Raw genomic sequence first — 21,062 nt, forward strand, 5'->3', positions numbered from 1 at the left:
ATTGTAATAATGGAAAATTGGAAAATTTAATAGTAGAATAATTTGTAACCTTTTAAAAAGATGTTAGTAAAAATATTTTCTTAATGACATTATAAAATGCTCTTAAGTGAGAAAAATATGACACAAAGCTAGAAACATAGCCTGTTCCATCTCTCTCCTTCTCCCTAACTCTACTATTTTCTTCTCCATACATTCTCAAAACTGAAAGGGCATTTGGTAAAATATTAATAGTGGTTAACTATGGGATATGGAATTAGGCATGATTATTATTTTCTTCTTTATGGTTTTATGAGTATTTTACATTTTCTAATGAACATTTGTTATTTTTCTAACTAGGGAGAAAGAAGAAGAAAATAATAATAAAGTAAACCTTTCACCTAAAACTGACAGTTCCTAAGCAAACAGTTGGGAGCAATAAACTCTTTGAACAGTAATACAAGTAGACCTACTGCAAACATGTCACATTCTCACTCTCTCCAGTAAGCCCTCTAGAGAAGCAAAATTTGTGCAGAAAGCAGTGTTTCTGCTCAGCGTTTATAGTTTCTTGGTCTACTTGCCCTGCTAGCTTTTTCCATTTACTACATCACTGAACAGACTTGGTGCCATTATTTTTAATGTACTGGTTAACACATTCTGGACATGAAACTATTTCAAATGGTTTTATATAGAGTACATGCCAATGACTTAGTCCCAGAACAAAGGTTATCCTGTTGTCAAAGCAATAATGATCATGTGCTGACTGAGGCTACAGATGGTGGTTAGACAAAGAGTTCAGGGTTTTGAAATGTCCTAGCTTGGGTCCACAGCAAAGCCTGAGACAAGGGTTTGGGGATAGGTAGTTTATTTGGGAGGAGGTCATAGGGATCACCTGCAGTAAGGGAGCAGAGTGAAAAGCAGGGGACAAACAAGGAACAATAGCAGGATCATTATTGAACTGTTTATTGCTATGGGCAACTGGGATTCAATTGTTCTGGGAACTATATGAGGTACTGTACAGAATGCTTCTTGGAATTCTGCTACCAAAAGATAAGAAGCTGAGGCATTAAACTTCTGAATTGTTTGAGGGTTTTCCTGGAGGCATTAACTTCCCTACACTTCCATGATACCTGCACACGAGCTGGGAAAGACTCCCCAAGGCCTTAGAGAAAGGCACAGAGGATGTTTGAGATGAAATGTTATCAAGGTGCTTAGAACTGTTCACCATAACTGTAGCTGAAATCAGAGGCGGGCTGAAGAAATCTGACATGGGGCTCCAAAAATGCCCACAATTGGAGAATAAAAATGAGGGAAAATGGAAGTGCAGGAGTGAACGTTTTGCAATGTGACCTTAGTGCAGATAAAGAAAACTGAAGAGAAGTATATCTAGTTCGATCTGCCTGCATTTGTTAGTGAGGAGGTAGAGGAGACCAGAGGAAAGGAGGCTCATAGGTCAGGGCATAGTTCTTTCACGTGATCTATGCTCTAGGAAAAAAAATCATGGGCAAATTGAAGATGTTGGACATTGCATCTTGGAGAGGCAAACTGAAAAACTACTCCCAGATGCATGTGGGAATCCTCCACTTGCCATCCTGTTAAAGTGAAATATATTTTCCCTATAATTTTTTCCTTTGTCAAACATCCAAATAGTTCTGCATCTCTGTATACATATTGGAGCCTATTTTTAGGAATCATTCTTTCAGTGCTTCTTAAGTAATCAATTCAAAAGCAATCATTAACCACAGGTTTATTCACTATAATGGAACTAGAAACACCTTGGACAGTCAGGTCATTTCTGTCAAGTACAGAGTAGGTTATGTGACATATCCCCTCTCACCACAGCTGCCTTGAAAGAAATGTTCAGTGACTTGTAGGGACATGACAAATGCACAGCAATAAACTGTTTGGTGAGTCCCCCTCAGTGATTTCTCAGCATTTTATCCATGTCCCTGTTGTAGCACTTAACACGGTCTACAGTGATGCATCCTGTTACATGTCTAACTCCCCAGAAACAGCAAGCTTCATGGTAAGTGAGACCTCATCTTATCCACCTCTGCAAACACAATGCCCAGCACATTGCCCGATGCAGAGTAGGTGACCAATTCAAATGTGCTGACTGAGTAGGCAAAGCATTTTCCAGGTTAACATTCCCTGATTTGTATCAAACAGATCAACACTGACATGGCTTAATCCACCTGAGATCTGAACTTGGTTCTGCCACTACCAAGCAGGGTAACCTTGGATAAGTCAACAACATTTCCTCAATCTCATTTTTTCTCATCTTTATAATTAAGCGGGTTGAGACGCTAATCCCTATGGTGCCTTCAAGCTCCTACAGTTGATCTATGTGTCACAGCTGTTAGCTCATTAGAACGCACTGAAGGAATTCTGTCCCCAAGTCCCTACCTAGCTCTCTAAAGTACCTTCATATACCCTTTGACTAATGTGTTTATGTGTGTGTAGATATGATAAAAGGGAAATTAGACTTTTAAAAGAGGAGGCTAATAAGGAGGTTTGTACCTTTGTTTTCTTAAAGTTTTGAAAGCCGGTGCCTGTGTTTCCTTCAGAAGATTTTCTGTCATCTCCTTTACGTTCCATTTCAATTAATAATCTTGGTTATGATGGTCTGGGGATGCCTGTTAACCTGCCAACAGCAAGAAGCAGCATTTGTGTCAATCAATGCACACTTTATTTTTGCAACTCTAACTTCTGGTTAAGCAATAAACAACAACAACAAGAATAAAAAACCTAGAAATTTAATTCACTCTTCCAACACATTTTAATGTAATGTCAGGCTCTGTGCTAACTCTAGAAATTGGGAAACAAATTAGAGATGTCTTAATGAGCTAAGAAATAAAGTGAATGCAAAACAATATTTCTGTTATTTATGAATACCTCAGGAACTATAGAATTTTATTTTAATAAATAAATGTTTATCTTTAGTACTGTTTTACTCAGGTATTCAAAAGAAACAAGATAGCAACTGAAAAAGAAAATGCAAATAAAAATCATGGAATCTATGTTCAAAGAAAGGCAGTTAATTGAAAACTATAGTTTAATGAACTGAAATCTTTGAGGAGGAAGAAACAGAAAAACATATTTTATAATAGCAATTACATTAATCAGGTAACCTTAACCTATTTTGAGGGATTTTTTTTAGATGCTTTTTCCAAATTTTCATTCCAAAAGTATACCTGAATGACCTTGCCTTAAAGGGCATTCACTAAACCCAAATTAGATTCTCAGTCTTCCAGGTCACTAACAGAAAGTGATACACACATATGTGTGACAGTATCTCAAAGTGTTGTGACTTAGGCAAGAGGGTAAATATATATTCACTGTACCCCGAGGGCAAACAGGGTATATGTAAACTGGCAATGGTTCCAAGTGGTGGTATTGGAAAAATATAATGTTGAATCACAAAGGAGAAAATTCAGAAGGGAATGCCACAGACTCATGAGTACATTTGTATTAAAAGAAATGATCAAACAACTTGGATGAATCTCCAGGGAATTAGGCTGAGTGAAAAAAAGCCAATCCCAGAAGGTTACATCCTATATTATTCCATTTATATAACATCCTTGAGATGACAAAATTATAGATATAGAGTACAAATTAGAGTTGACCCTTAAACAATGCAGGGTTTAGGGATGCTGACATAATCAAAAATCCATCATATAATTTATAGTAGACTCTCCGTGTTCCAGGTTCCTAGTACCCACAGTTTCTCCATATCTGAGGTTTCTCCATACCTGTGGTTCCCCATCCATGGATTCAACCAACAGTGGATCATGCAGTACTGTGGTATTTACCATTAAATAAAAAACTGGTGTATAAGTGGACCCGCATAGTTCAAACCCATATTGTTCAAGGGTCAGCTGTAGTGGTTTTCAGAGAAAGTGTGTGTGGAGGAGAGGGGAGTGGGGGAGTGGGAAGTTGGGCGTGGATATAAAAGGACAACAGTAGGAATCCTTGTGATGACAGAACTGTTCAGTACCTTGACTGTGGTGGTAGAAACACAAACTTTACATGTGACAAAATTGTAGAGAATTAAATATACACACACAAGCACACACACACAGATACAAGTACATATAATCAGTGAAATTTATCAATGTCAATTTACTGATTGCAATATTAATAGTTAAGCAAGATGTTATCATCAGAGAAAATGCTTAATGAGCAAATAGGATTTCTTCATACTATTTCTTACAACTGCATGTGAATCTACAATCATCTTAAAATAAAAAAAATAATTACAAAATTCAATAAAAGGATTTCCCTGGTGGTGCAGTGGTTAAGAATAGGCCTGCCAGTTCAGGGGACATGAGTTCGAGCCCTGGTCCAGGAAGATCCCACATGCCGCAGAGCAACTAAGCCTGTGCACCACAACTGCTGAGCCTGCGCTCTAGAGCCCAAGAGCCACAACTACTGAGCCCACGTGCTACAACTACTGAAGCCCACGGGCCTAGAGCCCGTGCTCCGCCACAACAGAAGCCACCGCAGTGAGAAGCCTGCACACTGCAACAAAGAGTAGCCCCTGCTCACTGCAGCTAGAGAAAGCCCACACGCAGCAATGAAGACCCAATGCGGCAAAAATAAATTAATTTTTTTTAAAAATCAATAAGAAAAGTACAGACAATACATTAGAAAAATGACTGAAAGACTTGAAGTCACTGAACAAGAATGAAACTCAAATGACAAATCTATGAAAGGTTATTAGGTTCAATTGGCAAATAGGAAAGTTCAAATGAAAATGACTTAGATATGATTATAGAGATTGACTGAAAATTAGAACATCTGATAAAACTGAATGTTGGTAAGATGGAAATAATCAGAAATTTGATCCACTACTGGTAGGGGTATAAATAACTATAACAACTTTGGAAAACATTTTCTGATAAAATTGAAATGTTCATACACTTCAACCCAGAAATTCTACTCCAAGGCATGAGAGAAATGCTTATATGGATGTGCCAGAATACATGCTCATTAGAATATTCACAGCTACATACTTTGTTTTGGACAAAAGCTGGAAACAACTTAAGTGTCCATTCACAGTAGGAGGGTTAAATAAATTGGAGTATATAAATACAATGGAATTACATGTAGCAAAATATATATATATAATACATATACATATGATACGTATACTTGTATGATATATAGCCACACATTAGAACATGTATGAATCTAGGAAGATATCTTATTAAGCTAAATATACAGGAAACAAAATAATAACTACTATATTGTTCCACTAATATAAAGTTCTAAAGCAGCTATCTTGTTTAAGAAGAGATATACAGGTGGTATGTACATATGCAAAGGTGGAAAGAAAAGAGCAACTTAAAAGTTAACATAGAGGGGCTTCCCTGGTGGCACAGTGGTTACGAATCCACCTGCCAATGCAGAGGACACGGGTTCGAGCCCTGGTCTGGGAAAATCCCACATGCCGCGGAGCAACTAAGCCCATGTGCCACGACTACTGAGCCCGCGTGCCACAACTACTGAAGCCCACGTGCCTAGAGCCCATGCTCCGCGACAAGAGAAGCCACTGCAATGAGAAGTCCATACACTGCAATGAAGAGTAGCCCCCTCTTGCCACAGCGAAAACCCAACGCAGCCAAAAACAAAATAAATTTATATATAAAAAAAAGAAGACATTTGTGTCTTCTTAAAAAAATTTTTTTTAATAAATAAATAAAATAAAAGTTAACATAGAGATTACCCATAGAGGAGGGGTTTGGATAGGATAAGAAGCAAAAGGGGAGGAGTTCTGAAGTCCTCCAGTGTCTGGTAGAACACTGTTTCTTGACCTGAGGGGTGATAACACGTGCTTGCTTCATAATCATTAGGCTATCTATAAATATATTTTCACAATAAAAATATGTTAAAATGTTGCAAGCTTAAAAAACATGATAGAACACTTGCCATTTGGTCTGATTGTCTGCTTTACTGAGTAACAGTAGACCCAGTTTAAAAGACAGTAACACAAAGTCAAATATACAAAGTCAGCTGAAAGTTACAGCATCTCTAAATATTAAGCTCTTCACTAATTAAAAGCTCTTTCTCTTCCATAGACTTTAGCTGAAGCCCAGTAGGAAAGAGAAATGGGAAGGGGAAAACGATTTCCATCCTTCTTCCAAGGACCTTGACTTCTCCTTTGCATTGGGCCAATGTTTGTACCTACCACACCATGCATGACCCAGATGCCATCAGGTCCCTTTCTCTATGGTATGTATCTTGTGTGTGTTTGGGTTGAAGCACTACCTGACATTAAAGGAAAGATTTGGAGAGAAAAAAAATTTTTTTTGATATTTTCTTACACTCTAAGAAAATATCAAGTGCACATGGAAACAATTAGGTGTCCAAAATACAAGAATTTTTATTAAATGGTGCATGGAGATTGAACAGGCATAAATAATTTTTCCCTTGGTTGGAGCAATCTACACTGAGTACCTTAGTCTTTGTTTCTCCTCATCCAGAACATTTATTTCTGATCTTGAACTTTCTTCTGGTACCATAGTAAGTACTTCATAAATATTTGTAGAATAAGTATGTTTTTATTTAATAAAATCATATTTTAATTATGACTTTAAATGAAAACAAATTTTATGCTTTCACATGCATAGAAAAAAAAGACTAGAATAAAATAGACCAGAAATACTTTCTTCTTTTTTTGCACTGTGGTATACTTTACATTTTCTCATTTCCTTTTCATGATTAGAGGAATAAACAACTGAAAAAAGTGATTTGAAAAATAAAACTGAAAGTCATAATTTAATGATCAATTTAAGTCATTGAAAATATAAACCAGAATAGTCAAGCTTACCATTATTTTGATGAATGTTTATTACCAGAGTCTCAGGAAATGTGACCTCACTGACTTTAGATTTGTTTTGTTTAGTAACTGTGATGTTGCCTCATAAAATGAGAGGTATCAGTGGGAATAGATACTCCTTATTCAATTACAGTTTTAGCCTTTGCAATTCAATTTGGAAGTCAAGATTGATTACCGTATTGAAGTGTTTATAATTCCTTTTTCCCTCCTCCTCCCTTAATCCAGAATTTAAGTTCTGCATATAATTCTTCATGTGATACTTATTTGTGCATTAAATCTGCATAACTCTGTAGAATAAGGACGTGTGATTTCTCTGAAAGTTTCCATTTCCCAAACAAGAAAAAATAATATAGTAGCAGTAAGGCATGTATCTCCTGAGTTGTCATAATCAAATTGTACACAGCCTCCCATGGCCAGTCTCTGATTTCACCCTACATCCCTCTTGAAGCAAGACTCATTTCTAAAAAGCAAATCATTTCCCAAGACATTAGAGAGCTAACAGGTTTTACTAGAGATTACATAAAGACATGAGCGTTTATGTATCTGTGGCAAAACACAGCATTTTTACTTCAGTGTAAGTAATCTGCACTGGCCATCTCTTCCCAAGTCTGCTTTCTTCCCTACTGACTTCCAAATCTTTTGTCTCCAACCCCCGCTCCTACCCAGCCCTCCTTCAACCTCTCTGACTGCACTCTCTTTCATTACTTTCCCTTTTTTAGCCAGAGAAATGTATGTGTGTCTGATCTTCCAAATTCACATCATCACACCCATCATGTAAAGTTGTTTTCAAGTATGCAAAAGACCAATAAACTGAGGACAAAGATTATTTGTGTATGTGAGTGTGTGTGTGTGCACGTGTGCACATAGGCATATTTACCCGTGCAAGCATTTAAGAAATATATGGTCTTTAACAGAGGCACCTTCCTCAGAAAGGGGAAAGGAAGTAGGGCAAAGGGATATAACTAATATTTTTCTCTGAAAAATGTTTTTCTGTCACATTAAAAAGAATTTTTTCTTCAACCTTTGTAATGTTTCTGAAATTGTGGCACCTTGCAACTGATATGCACATTTACTGTGGTAGTGTTCTATTTTTCTCCAAAACTTTTACCGAGATTGCGAGCCATCTCACAATATCTAGCACCTACCAATTGAAGAATATGCTGTATATCTTTCTCAGAATTTTCTCTATTGCTTTTTAAATTATGGTTTCACAAAAGTCATACTTCCTCACTGCATCTGGTGATATAACTGCAAAGATAAACACGTGCAATGACATATAAAGAAAAAAATTAATACTCTCTTCCTAACTCCCCCTCCTGAGGTTACCAACATTAGCAATGTACTGATATTCTCTCACGTAACCAGGGGAGCTCAGACATAGTATAGTGCAGGCTTTCTGGCTGTGATAATTTTAACAAAAATAAAATCATATTACCTTATGTAATTTTCTTATTTAAAATACATCATGGATATCATTTATAGTTAATAAATCTCTAACTTATTTTCAATATCTATATGGTACCTATCTATGGTAATCCATAGCATAGATGTGTCAGAATTTATTCAACCATTCCCCCCACTCAGGTAGTTTCCAGTTTTTCTCTATGCCAACTTTCAGCAATTCTTCAATACATATTGTCATACCTATATCCTCATGTACCAGTGCCTTTATTTTTACAAGGTTGAGCCCCACAGGTGGGACTGCTGGATTAAATAATATGTGCATAATAATTTTAACATATATTTCTAGATAAATTTCCCCAGATGTTTGAGAGATTCTCACTGCCATCAGCAGCATTATGATGCGGCCCATTCCCCTACAGTCTCACCAGCATTCTTGTAATTGCTCATTTCAATTTTTTTCAGTCTAATGGATGAAAATGTCTCATACTCTAATTTTCATTTTCCTCACTAATAGTAAGATGACGCATTTTTTCACACGTCTTAGCCATTTGGGTGTCATCTTCTTTCTCTAGGCTACTTTTCTACTGTGCCATCTTTTTCACATAAAACACTCTGTAAGATCTCATTACTCATTAGGGATATTTACTTTTTGTCAGTAACATATGTTGCAAACATTCTTTTGCAGTTTACCATTTTCTGTCAGTCTCATTCTGCAATATACTTGAAAAAATTTTTTATGTAGGCAAATATGTCTGTCTTTTACTCTTTTGTTTAGGATGCTATCCCTCACCCTGAGACTAGAATCTTGTAGATTTTCATCTAATGTTTTCAGTTTTATTTTTATTTACTTTTTTGCTTGAATGAGGTATAATTTACATACAACACAATTCACTCATTTTAAGCACACAGGTTGATGAATTTTGGTAATTGTATATAGTCATGTAACCTCCACCAAAATCAAGCTGTTGAAGAGATCCATCATCCTGAAATGTTTTCTCATACCACTTCACAACTGATGCCCTCTCCTGACCCTTGACCACAGTCGCTTCCTGTCACTACAGCTTTACCTCTTCTAGAATTTTGTATTAATGGACTCATAAAGTACATAGTCTTTCGTGTTTGTCTTCTCTCGTATGTTTGAGTTGCATCCACATTTTCATATATATTAATATTTACCTCATTTTCATTGCTGAGCAATGTTCCATAGTGTGGATAATTCATAACTTCATTATCTAACTACCAGTTAATTGATACTTGAAATTATTCTAGTTTTTGGTTAGGTCAAAAATCCAGAAATAGCAAAATTAAAACCATTATATCAATAAATATTATTTAGTAAGAGTTTATTGTGTATATAAAAACAGTTCACAAGCTAAGGGCTTCCAAATTTGAAGACTGATATGAAGCTCAGGGGCATGAAGTTACAGGATGGCTTATAAAGTGAAAAATGAGGAAACTGTTAGCCTTTATGACAACTGGTTATGACAATGGGGGTTTCCAGATGGCAAAGGATTGATTGAAAGTGATTATCTCATACCATTTTCAGGAAGATGACCTGTTTCTTTTGATTGTCAGAGGCATTTACAAGAAATAACCTTAAGTTAAGCTTTGTTTATGCTCATGAAATGAGCTAGATTTAGTTTTGCTTACATGGCTTAATGGTTTTGCTGGCTCAGGGAATTCTCAAGTCTGGTCTCTATTTTGTGTTTAATTTTAACAGTTATTATGCATAATGTTATAACATTATTGTAGTATTATTACATATTAAAATATTATTATTTACTAAAATATAAAAGTCTTTGTGTAAAAGACTTTATATGGACATACCCATTTCATTTCTCTTGAATAAATATCTAGACTTAAGATTGCTGGGTTATATGTTAAGTGTATGTTTAACTTTATAAAATACTGCCATATTGTCTTCCAAAGTGGCTGGGCCATTTTGCATTCTCAACCGAAATGTATAGTTTCCAGTTCCACATTCTGTCCAGCACTTGGTATTGTCAAGCTTTTTCATTTTAGCCATTCAAATGGTGTCCAGTGGTCTCTCATTGTGGTTTTCATTTGAATTTACATGATAATAATGATGTTGAGCATCTGTCAAGTGTCTGTTCAAATCTTTTCCCCTTTTTAAAAAAACTGGGTTGTTTTCCTTATTAAGTTGTGTTCTTCATATATTCTGGATGCAAGTCCCCTGTCAGAAATATGTTTTGCAAGTATTTTCTTACAATCTATGGCTAGTCTTTTCATTTTCTTAACTGTCTTTCATAGAACACAGGTTTTTATTTTGATGAAGACGTTTTATCCAATTTTCAATTTTTTCTTTTTTCATCATGTTTAGGAAATCTTTGTCTAGTCCAATGTCACAAATGTTATTATGTTTTCTTCTAAATATTTAATAGTTTAAGGCCTTTTTTTTTAACATCTTCATCGGAGTATAATTGCTTTACAATGGTGTGTTAATTTCTGCTGTATAACAAAGGGAATCAGCTATACATATACATATATCCCCATATCTCCTGCCTCTTGTGTCTCCCTTCCATCCTCCCTATCCCATCCCTCTACGTGGTCACAAAGCACCGAGCTGATCCCCCTGTGCTATGCAGAGCTTCCCACTATCTATTTTACATTTGGTAGTGTATATATGTCCATGCCACTCTCTCACTTCGCCCCCCGCTTACCCATAGTTTAAGGTTTTATGGCTAGATCTCTGACCCATCTTAACTGTTGTATATGGCATGAGGTAAGAGTTGAGGTACCTTTTTCTATACAGATAAATCTAGTTGTCCCAGCTATATATTTTAAATTGAGAATTCATCTGGAATTAATTTTATGTGTTATGAGGCAAAATATTCTAGCTGAATATTTTTCCTGATGGATAATCATACCAATATTTTCTATTATCTAAGGCATCCTATTCCTACAGTATTGAAATATTATACTTATTATTTCTTAAATTCCTATTCAAAATTGTAACTATTTCAAGACTTTATTCTGTTCTACTGATTTGATTATTTCTGTAATTATAATCTGAAACAGAATTCTTGGTTCCCAGCCTCTTAACCTGTCTCTCTTTCCACCTTTTCTCATTTCATTAGGTGGCACTACCATCTACCTAGGTACTAGCCTTTATTTCTCTCCTTTCCTCGTCCTTATAATCAATCCACCACTTTTCCTGCTACATTATAAATATTTCATTCCATCTCCATTGCTAAGAGTCATCCAGGCTCCCATGATCTTATCTTGCACCTGTCTTTTCCATGGCCACTAACTGTACCCACACTGGCCATCTTTCTGTTCTTTGTCCATCCAAGTTTGTACCTGGCCCAGGACCTTTGAATGTGCCAGTCCCTCTGTCTGGGATAATCTTCCTTCATCCTAACTACCACTTTTGCATCTTTCAGGTCTCAGGTTAAATGATAATTCAGATCTTTGGAAATATCTCATATGTAATGTCCCCCTGATTATAATCCTACTATTGCTAGTTTGCGTATGAGGTGGGTATTCACCCAGGAATTTGCATAATTAATAAGCTGCACATGGGCAACATCTACTGAGATCAGGCACTGGATCTTTGCACTCTTGAAAGACCTCTCCCCATCTTTGTAAAGTGTGAGCCAGCAGCCAGCACCAGGATTGCTGCTCAGGGATAAAGAACAGCAAAGGATTAGCCTTGATCAAACTGATTACTACCCATCAGGGTGCTCATAAAAATGCCTTCTGGGATGTCACAGACTCTAAGTATGAGAATAGCTCTGGGCTCGCCGTCAGATGAGGAGCAGAAGGTTCTGTGACCACACGGCATGTTCCTAAATAGCAGTCCACTCTAGAGGAATATTCACTTAAGTCCTGGACAAAGTGTACCTGGAGAAGTTAATACTGCTGACAAATAGGCCCTCCACACTTGGGGAGGGGCCCTTCAGGAGGCCTTGGGCATCATCCATAGAGAAGGGTCACACTGGGCTTGCTTGCCCACTCTACAGAATTCCTCTGTGTGTGTGTGTGTGTGTGTGTGTGTGTGTGTGTGTGTGTGCGTGCGTTGCTTCACTCATTCTGGCTCCACTTCTCCAGGTACTGTGTATTCAGAATGTTCAGTGCTGCAGCTGCAGCTGCCACTGTACTTGTTGCTGTGACAATTCTTGACAGTTTGTTATTGTTCTAGGTGAGAGTGAGCCCTGGGGTACACCTTCCCCACTAAACTCCTCCCTTAAGCTCCAAATACCATTTGACTCATTTTCCATTATAATCATCAGAGGACCTTTAGCAATTCTAAGGGAGTTATTACTTCCTTTCACATCTTTTCTCAAATATCTGATTGCAATTCAGCTCTCCAGGGAAAATCCAAGCTGCCTCTTTAATCCTTATGAAGAGAAAGTGTGAATTTTATCCCAGATTCATAATTATAAAGCTGAAAGGGAGCTTGAATATATTCTAATTATGTCCCCACATTTTACACATGAAAAAAAAAGTTTCTGATGTGCCTAGGACAAGATCTGATATGCATGGCAATCACTAAAAAGTGTATTCAATGAAAGAATGAAGTTTAGAGAATCATGACTTCTCTAATATCACACAATAAATGTGTAGCAGAACAAAGATTAGAATAAGATTTTCTCATTCCAAAACTGAGCCCATTTATAAAAACAAATGGATTATATTTATTGAAATAATCTAAAGAAAATACTTGTATACTTAAAGATTTGCCATAAAGGTCTTAGAATAATACCATTATTGAAAGCTAAAGATAGCCTTAAAAACAAAGTAGTCTATTTCTCAACCTAGTAAAATAAATACATAGAATGTACCTAATTCAATTTTTAAACATCTTTATTCAGGTATAATTGATATATAAAAAAACTGGACATATTTAATGTATACAACTTGATAAGTTTGGAGATCTGCATACACCTCTGAAACCATTACCACAACCAAGGTAATAAACATCACCTCCAAAACGTCCCTCTTGCTTCTTAGTCATTTTTTCTGTTTGGCTGGTTTGTCTTGGTTTGTTTTAAAAACACATGAGACCTACCCTATTAGCAAATGTTTAACTGTACAATACAGTATTGTTAACTATAGGCGCTACACTGTACATTAGATCTCTAGGACTTACTCTCGTATAACTGAAACTTTGTACCATTTGACTAATACTTCCCTGTTTCCCCCTCCATCCCAACCACCATTCTACTCTCTGCTTCTATGTGTTTGACTATTTTAGATTCCTCATATAAGTGCTGTCATGTAGTATCTGTCCTGTGTCTGGTTATCTCACTTTTCATAATGTCCTCTATGTTCAGACATGCTGTTGCATATGGCAGGGTTTTCTTCTTTTTTAAGAGTGAATCATATTTCATTCTATGTATATAACACATTTTCTTTATCCATCATCTGTTGATGAACAATTAGGTTGCTTCCATGTCTCGGCTACTGTGAATAATGCTGCAGTGAACATAGAAGTGCAGGTATCTCTTCTCGATCCTGATTTCAATTCTTTTGGATATATATCCAGAAATGGGATTGTTGGATCACATGTTAGTTCTATTTTAATTTTTTGAGGAACCTCCATACTCTCTTCATAGTGGCAGTTCCAATTTATATTCCCACCAACAGTGCACAAGTTTCCCATTTCTTCTCATCCTCACCAGCACTTGTTATCTCTTGTCTTTTTGATGCTAATCATTCTAACGGGTGTGAGGTAATATCTCATTGTGGTTTTGATTTGCATTTCCCTCATGGTTAGTGATGTCAAGCTCCTTTTCACGTGCCTATTGGCCATTTTCATATCCTCTTTGGGAAAATGTCTATTCAGTTTCTCTGACCATTTTTTAATCAGGTTGGCTTTTTACTATTGAGTTGTGTAAGTTCTTTATATATTTTAGATATTAATACCTTATCAGATATATGATTTCCAAATGTTTTCTTCCATTCTGTGGGTTACCTTTTCATTTTGTTTGATTGTTTCTTTTGCTTTGCAAAGGCTTTGCTATGCAAAGTTTGATGTAGTCCCACGTAATAATTTTTGTTTTTGTTGTTTGTGCTTTGGTGTCATATCTAAAAAATTATTGCCAAGATTAATGTTAAGAAGACTTCAAAAAAAAAAAAAAAAAAAAAAAAAAAAGGGCTTCCCTGGTGGCACAGTGGTTGGGAGTCCGCCTGCCGATGCAGGGGACACCGGTTCGTGCCCTGGTCTGGGAGGATCCCACATGCCGTGGAGCGGCTGGGCCCGTGGGCCATGGCCACTGAGCCTCCGCGTCCGGAGCTTGTGCTCCGCAGCGGGAGAGGCCACAACAGTGAGAGGCCCGCATACACCAAAAAAAAAAGACTTCTTCCTATGTTTTTACAATTTCAGGACCAAAGTTTTATTTTGTTGTATTATCTGTTTGGTCCAATGATGAAGTTACATTCCCATTTTTTACTAAGTTGCACCAATAATGTATCATCTAAAATTTCAACATTTTTTAAAGTGAATGAAGAACTTAAAGGTACTTTTGAAGCAGCTCAAGAAAAAACTTTCTAGAGTTATATGATTTTTCCAATATTTTACAGCTGCATTGTCCACACCTAATTTTTTAAAGAGCTGACTTTATTATTTCCACAACTTTTAATTTGATTTTTTAAATATTTTAAGTATTTTTAAGCTTTCTGAAGGTTGACCTAATATACAAAAAATTGCACATATTTAATGCATACATTTGGATGAGTTTGAACATGTGCATATACTCAAGATACTATTACCACAATAATTTGATTTTAATAGGATCTCTAATTTTCCTTGTGTATCTGTATATCATTAATTAATACAATATTTAATTATATTATAGAATTACAATAAGAAAATGACTGGAATAAATAGGTTTATGAACATACACAACTTTATCTTGATCAGTAAGCAACTTCAATGCTGGAAGCAATAGGAGTGAGCACACAGCCTACTGTATTTATATCTGGGGCATCCATCAGTATATTTTGCAGATGGAATGGATAGGTGGGTTAATCTAACAATTTGATTAAGTGGAGATCAGTTAAGAAATCTAGAGGCAGAGATATTTGTCTGACTTTCCCACAGTGCAGTGCATTTGATCAGGTGGGTCCTTTAGACTTGAAAGGAATGCCTACATTGAACAGTTAAAAGGATTTTCTAAGGCGCTGATATGGGAAAGAATCCTCTTATTTAGGCCACCTGCCATCAACCAGGCTGTTCCATTGTTTTGACCTTTTCGTTTCCCTGTAAACCACCAATAAAATGTAACACAAATGAAAAAGCTAAAATATAAAATATTAAAATGCTCACATAGTAAATGTTTCACTGAAGGTCAAGTAAAGTTAGACTTCTAAACTGAAAGTGTTGAAAAACATCAAGATAAATGGAGTCAGAGTGCATGCAATATGACCTGTTTTGCATTAAGGTGCTTGAAAGGATTCAACAGAAAATAAAATTTAAAAAGGATGTGTCCCAGGCAGAAGCCTCAAGTGGAGATTCAGGTTTCTCACAAAAGACCCAGGCCAGAGGCCGATAAGTAACATACTTTTCTGAATCATAACAATTTTGAACTACCTACTATGTGTGTTTGGGACATAGTGATAAGAAAAATAAAAATGATCTGTGCCCTCAAGGATTTACAACCTGGTGGAAAAAGAAGACAAATTTAAATCAGTAGTTGAAAAGGAGTGGTGTAGGGCCTGCCTTAGGGCTAATGCCAAACTGGTCCCTTTATATCCAAGGTTGAATGCCTACATGAATAATTGATGTGCAGAGTATTTTAAAAGAATTATCCAAAATCATATACATAAATCATCTCGAGGAAAGATTAAAAACCAAAAATAAGAGTATTTATTTCTAGATGCCTAACTCTAGAACTCTAATTTGCCAGAATTAGTGGAACTTATCTCAAGGACTCCTGACTTCTAAAAATGTCTTTGAGCTATTTTTCTCATAACACAAGCTTTATGAAATTACATACTTACCCTCAATAACAGAGAAAAATTAAAACCTTGCCTTCAATTGAAATTTCCTTAATTAGGGATACAATTTAACCAGAAACTGACTGGCATTGATGGTTTTTATTAATAACAAATAGAAAGATAGGCTCGTTATCACTTAAAAATTGAATTGGGGGGTAAATAATGCTTTATAAAACATGAGGTTTATAGAGTAAATAATAAAAAAGATTGGGAAATGCTACAGTAGACTAAGTGTGTCTTTACTCAGAATCAGTCTAGGAAACCTTTTTTTTTTTTTTTAATTTTTCTCAGTAGTAGACTTCTAAAGAACACCCTGTTCACTCAATTAACTTTACTTTTTGCATATTAAAACACTTGGTCTTTCAGCCTGTTATTCATAACAAAACAGCCCAGGAACAAAAAGCCCTCAAATGTTAATTGTGATCCCCCATACAGAGAACATGAAAAAGAAGAACAAAAGAAACTTCCCCTGGCTAACCTATCCAAAGCTACCTGCCCCATCCTGTCCACCCTTTTACTTTCTCTCACATAACCTTCTTTATTTACTACATGGCTCATAACACAGCTTATAAACATTTGCATAATTTATTTGCTTATTTGTATATTATCTGATTCTGTATGCAATGTAAGCCCTGTGAGAAGGACATTGTGTGCCTTATTCCCCTATCTACTTCCAAAACCTAGTGGGCACTCAAATATCTATTGAATCAGTAAATAGACAAAAGCCAAAATCTTGAGGTCCACTGCTACTCTGCCAGACACGTTTCACATGTCATCTTCATAAGAGCTCTGCTAAGAAGACATTAATTACCTTGATTTTCTTCAAAAAAAAGGAAACTGAGGCAAGAGAGATTGAAACTGGCTTTGCCAATTCCAGTTACTGCTGGGCCGGTGACGCAAATACCTTTCTGTCTGTCCCTAAGTCTGTGTTTAAATACAGCCTTTTAGCTTAGAATCTCAACGTGAAATTACCTCATCTGTATTGGCCACATTTGTGTGACAAGAAAACACAATCGCCCTTAATGATTTGTTCCTCATCCGCTATGGTATTTTTCATGCTGAATTATAATGGGTCTTGTTACCTGGATGCCTCCTCCCTCAGTCTGAGCTCCTCAAGGGCAATGTATTATTCTTTGTACTGAAGAGCTTCCACAATATTAAACCACAAGTTTGTGAGCAAATAGAATGGGCTGAACACTTATCCTTCTCAAACTCTTCTAAAATATAGCAGAGGGAGGAACACTCCCAAACTCATTCTACGAGGCCACCATCACCCTGATACCAAAACCAGACAAAGATGTAACAAAGAAAGAAAACTACAGGCCAATATCACTGACGAACATGGATGCAAAAATCCTCAACAAAATACTAGCAAACAGAATCCAACAACAAAAGGATCATACACCATGATCAAGTGGGGTTTATCCCAGGAATGCAAGGATTCTTCAATATATGCAAATCAAACAATGTGATACACCATATTAACAAACTGAAGGAGAAAAACCATATGATCATCTCAAGAGATGCAGAAAAAGCTTATGACAAAATTCAACAATCATTTATGATAAAAACCCTCCAGAAAGTAGGCATAGAGGGAACTTACCTCAACATAATAAAGACCATATATGACCAACCCACAGTCAACATCATTCTCAAGGTGAAAAACTGAAACCACTTCCTCTAACATCAGGAACAAGACAAGGTTGCCCACTCTCACCACTATTATTCAACATAGTTTTGGAAGTTCTGGCCACAGCAATCAGAGAAGAAAAAATTTTAAAAAGGAATCAAAATCGGAAAAAAAGAAGTAAAACTGTCACTGTTTGCAGATGACATGATACTATACACAGAGAATCCTAAAGATGATACCAGAAAACTACTAGAGCTAATCAATGAATTTGGTAAAGTAGCAGGATACAAAATTAATGCACAGAAATCTCTTGCATTCCTATACACTAATGATGAAAAATCTGAGGGAAAAATTAAGGAAACACTCCCATTTACCATTGCAACAAAAAGAATAAAATACCTAGGAATAAACCTACCTAAGGAGACAAAAGACCTGTATGCAGAAAATTATAAGACACTGATGAAAGAAATTAAAGATGATACAAACAGATCAAGAGATATACCATGTTCTTGAATTGGAAGAGCCAACATTGTGAAAATGACTACTACCCAAAGCAATCTACAAATTCAATGTAATCCCTATACAACTACCAATGGCATTTTTCACAGAACTAGAACAAAAATTTCACAATTTGTATGGAAACACAAAAGACCCCGAAGAGCCAAAGCAATCTTGAGAAGGAAAAATGGAGCTGGAGGAATCAAGCTCCCTGACTTGAGACTATACTACAAAGCTACAGAAATCAAGACAGTATGGTACAGCACAAAAGCAGAAATATAGATCAATGGAACAGGATAGAAAGCCCAGAGAGAAATCCACGCACATATGGTTACCTTATTTTTGATAAAGGAGGCAAGAATATACAAGGAGAAAAGACAGTCTCTTTAATAAGTGGTGTTGGGAAAACTGGACAGCTACATGTAAAAAAATGAAATTAGAACACTCCCTAACACCATGCACAAAAATAAACTCAAAATGGATTAAAGACCTAAATGTAAGGCCAGACACTATAAAACTCTTAGAGGAAAACATAGGAAGAACACTCTATGACATAAATCACAGCAAGATCCTTTTTGACCCACCTCCTAGAGAAATGGAAATAAAAACAAAAATAAACAAATGGGACCCCATGAAACTTAAAAGTTTTTCCACAGCAAAGGAAAACATAAACAAGGTGAAAAGACAACCCTCAGAATGGGAGAAAATATTTCCAAATGAAGCAACTGACAGATGATTAATCTCCAAAATTTACAAGCAGCTCATGCAGCTCAATATCAGAAAATCAAACGACCCAATCCAAAAATGGTCAGAAAACCTAAATAGACACTTCTCCATAGAAGATATACCGATTGCCAAGAAACACATGAAAGGATGCTCAACATCACTAATCATTAGAGAAATGCAAACCAAAACTACAATGAGGTATCACCTCACACCAGTCAGAATGGCCATCATCAAAAAATCTACAAACAATAAATGCTGGAGAGGGTGTGGAGAAAAGGGAACCCTCTTACACCGTTGGTGGGAATGTCAATTGATACAGCCTCTATGGAGAACAGGATGGATGTTCTGTAAAAAACTAAAAATAGAATTCCAATACGACCCAGCAACCCCACTACTGGACATATACCCTGAGAAAACCATAATTCAAAAAGAGTCATGTACCACAATGTTCATTGCAGCTCTGTTTACAATAGTCAGGACATGGAAACAATCTAAATGTCCATCGACAGATGAATGGATAAAGAAGATGTGGCACATATATGCAATGGAATATTACTCAGCCATAAAAAGAAATGAAATTGAGCTATTTGTAGTGATGTAGACAGACCTGGAGTCTGTCATACAGAGTGAATTAAGTCAGAAAGAGAAAAACAAATACCACATGCTAACACATATATATGGAACCTACAAAAAAAAAATGGTTCTGAAGGACCTAGGGGCAGGACAGGAATAAAGACATAGACATAGAGAATGGACTTGAGGACACAGGGAGTGGGAAGGGTAAGCTGGGATGAAGTGAGAGAGTGGCATGGACATATATACACTACCAAATGTAAAATAGCTAGCTAGTGGGAAGCAGCCACATAGCACAGGCAGATTAGCTCAGTGCTTTGTGACCACCTAGAGGAGTGGGATAAGGAGGGTGGCAGGGAGATGCAAGAGGGAGGGGTTATGGGGATATATATATACGTATAGTTGATTCACTTTGTTATAAAGCAGAAACTAACACACCATTGTAAAGCAATTATACTCCAATAAAGATGTTAAAAAAAAAAATCTATGCAAGAAAACCTTAACCTCAGAGATCATTAGCATCTGACTCCAACATTTTTGTACAGTAACCATACATACATTTAGCATTCTAAACTTTATGAACTGTGAAGGTTTATTACATTGAATGTAAAACTCAACTGATTTCTGCTATGTTCACTTATTAGAACTAATAAGTGGTCTTCAGTTCTTTTAGATTTTCTACATGCAAAATCATGTTACCTTTGAATAATGACAGTTTTATTTTTTATTTCCAAACTACTATGCCTTTTATTTCTTGCCCTGTTGTGCTGGTTAGGTTTTCTAGTACAATGTTGAAGAGAATTGGTCAGAGCACACCTCCTTGTCTCATTCCCAATCTCAGGGGAAATCTTGTAATATTCCACTATTAAGTATGAAGAGTGCTGTAGATGTTTTGTAGATACTCTTTACTAGATTAAGGAAAGGTTCTGTTATTATCATGAATGGTTACTAGATTTTTTCTAATGCTATGTCTGCATTTATTAAAGTGAGCATATGATTTTTCTCATTTGCACTCTTAGTGCAGTGACTTAACATTGATTGATTTTTCAATTGATAAACCAACATTATTTTCTTAAGATAAGCCCAAGTTAATTGTGATATATTTTCCCTTTTATATATTATTCAACTTGCTAACACTTTTTTAGAAATTTTGCATCATTGTCCAAGAGATAAATTGGTCTGTAATGTTCTTACCAAGTTTATGTTGGCCTCACAGTGGGTTGGGAAATATCCCATTTTTTTCCTATTGTTCTAAAGAATTGATGTAAGATTGGTTTTATTTCTTCTTTAAACAGTTGATAGACTTCACCCAAAAGCCATTTGGACCTAGATCTTTGTGTGAGACTGTTTTCAACTATATATTTAAGTTCTATAATAGATCTAGTATTATTCAGATTTTAAAATTTCTTCTTGTGTCAGTTTTGGTAACTTGGTAACTGTGTTGTTCAAGGA

This window comes from Phocoena sinus, chromosome 6, assembly GCF_008692025.1.
Source record: "Phocoena sinus isolate mPhoSin1 chromosome 6, mPhoSin1.pri, whole genome shotgun sequence".
Lineage (NCBI taxonomy): Eukaryota > Metazoa > Chordata > Mammalia > Artiodactyla > Phocoenidae > Phocoena > Phocoena sinus.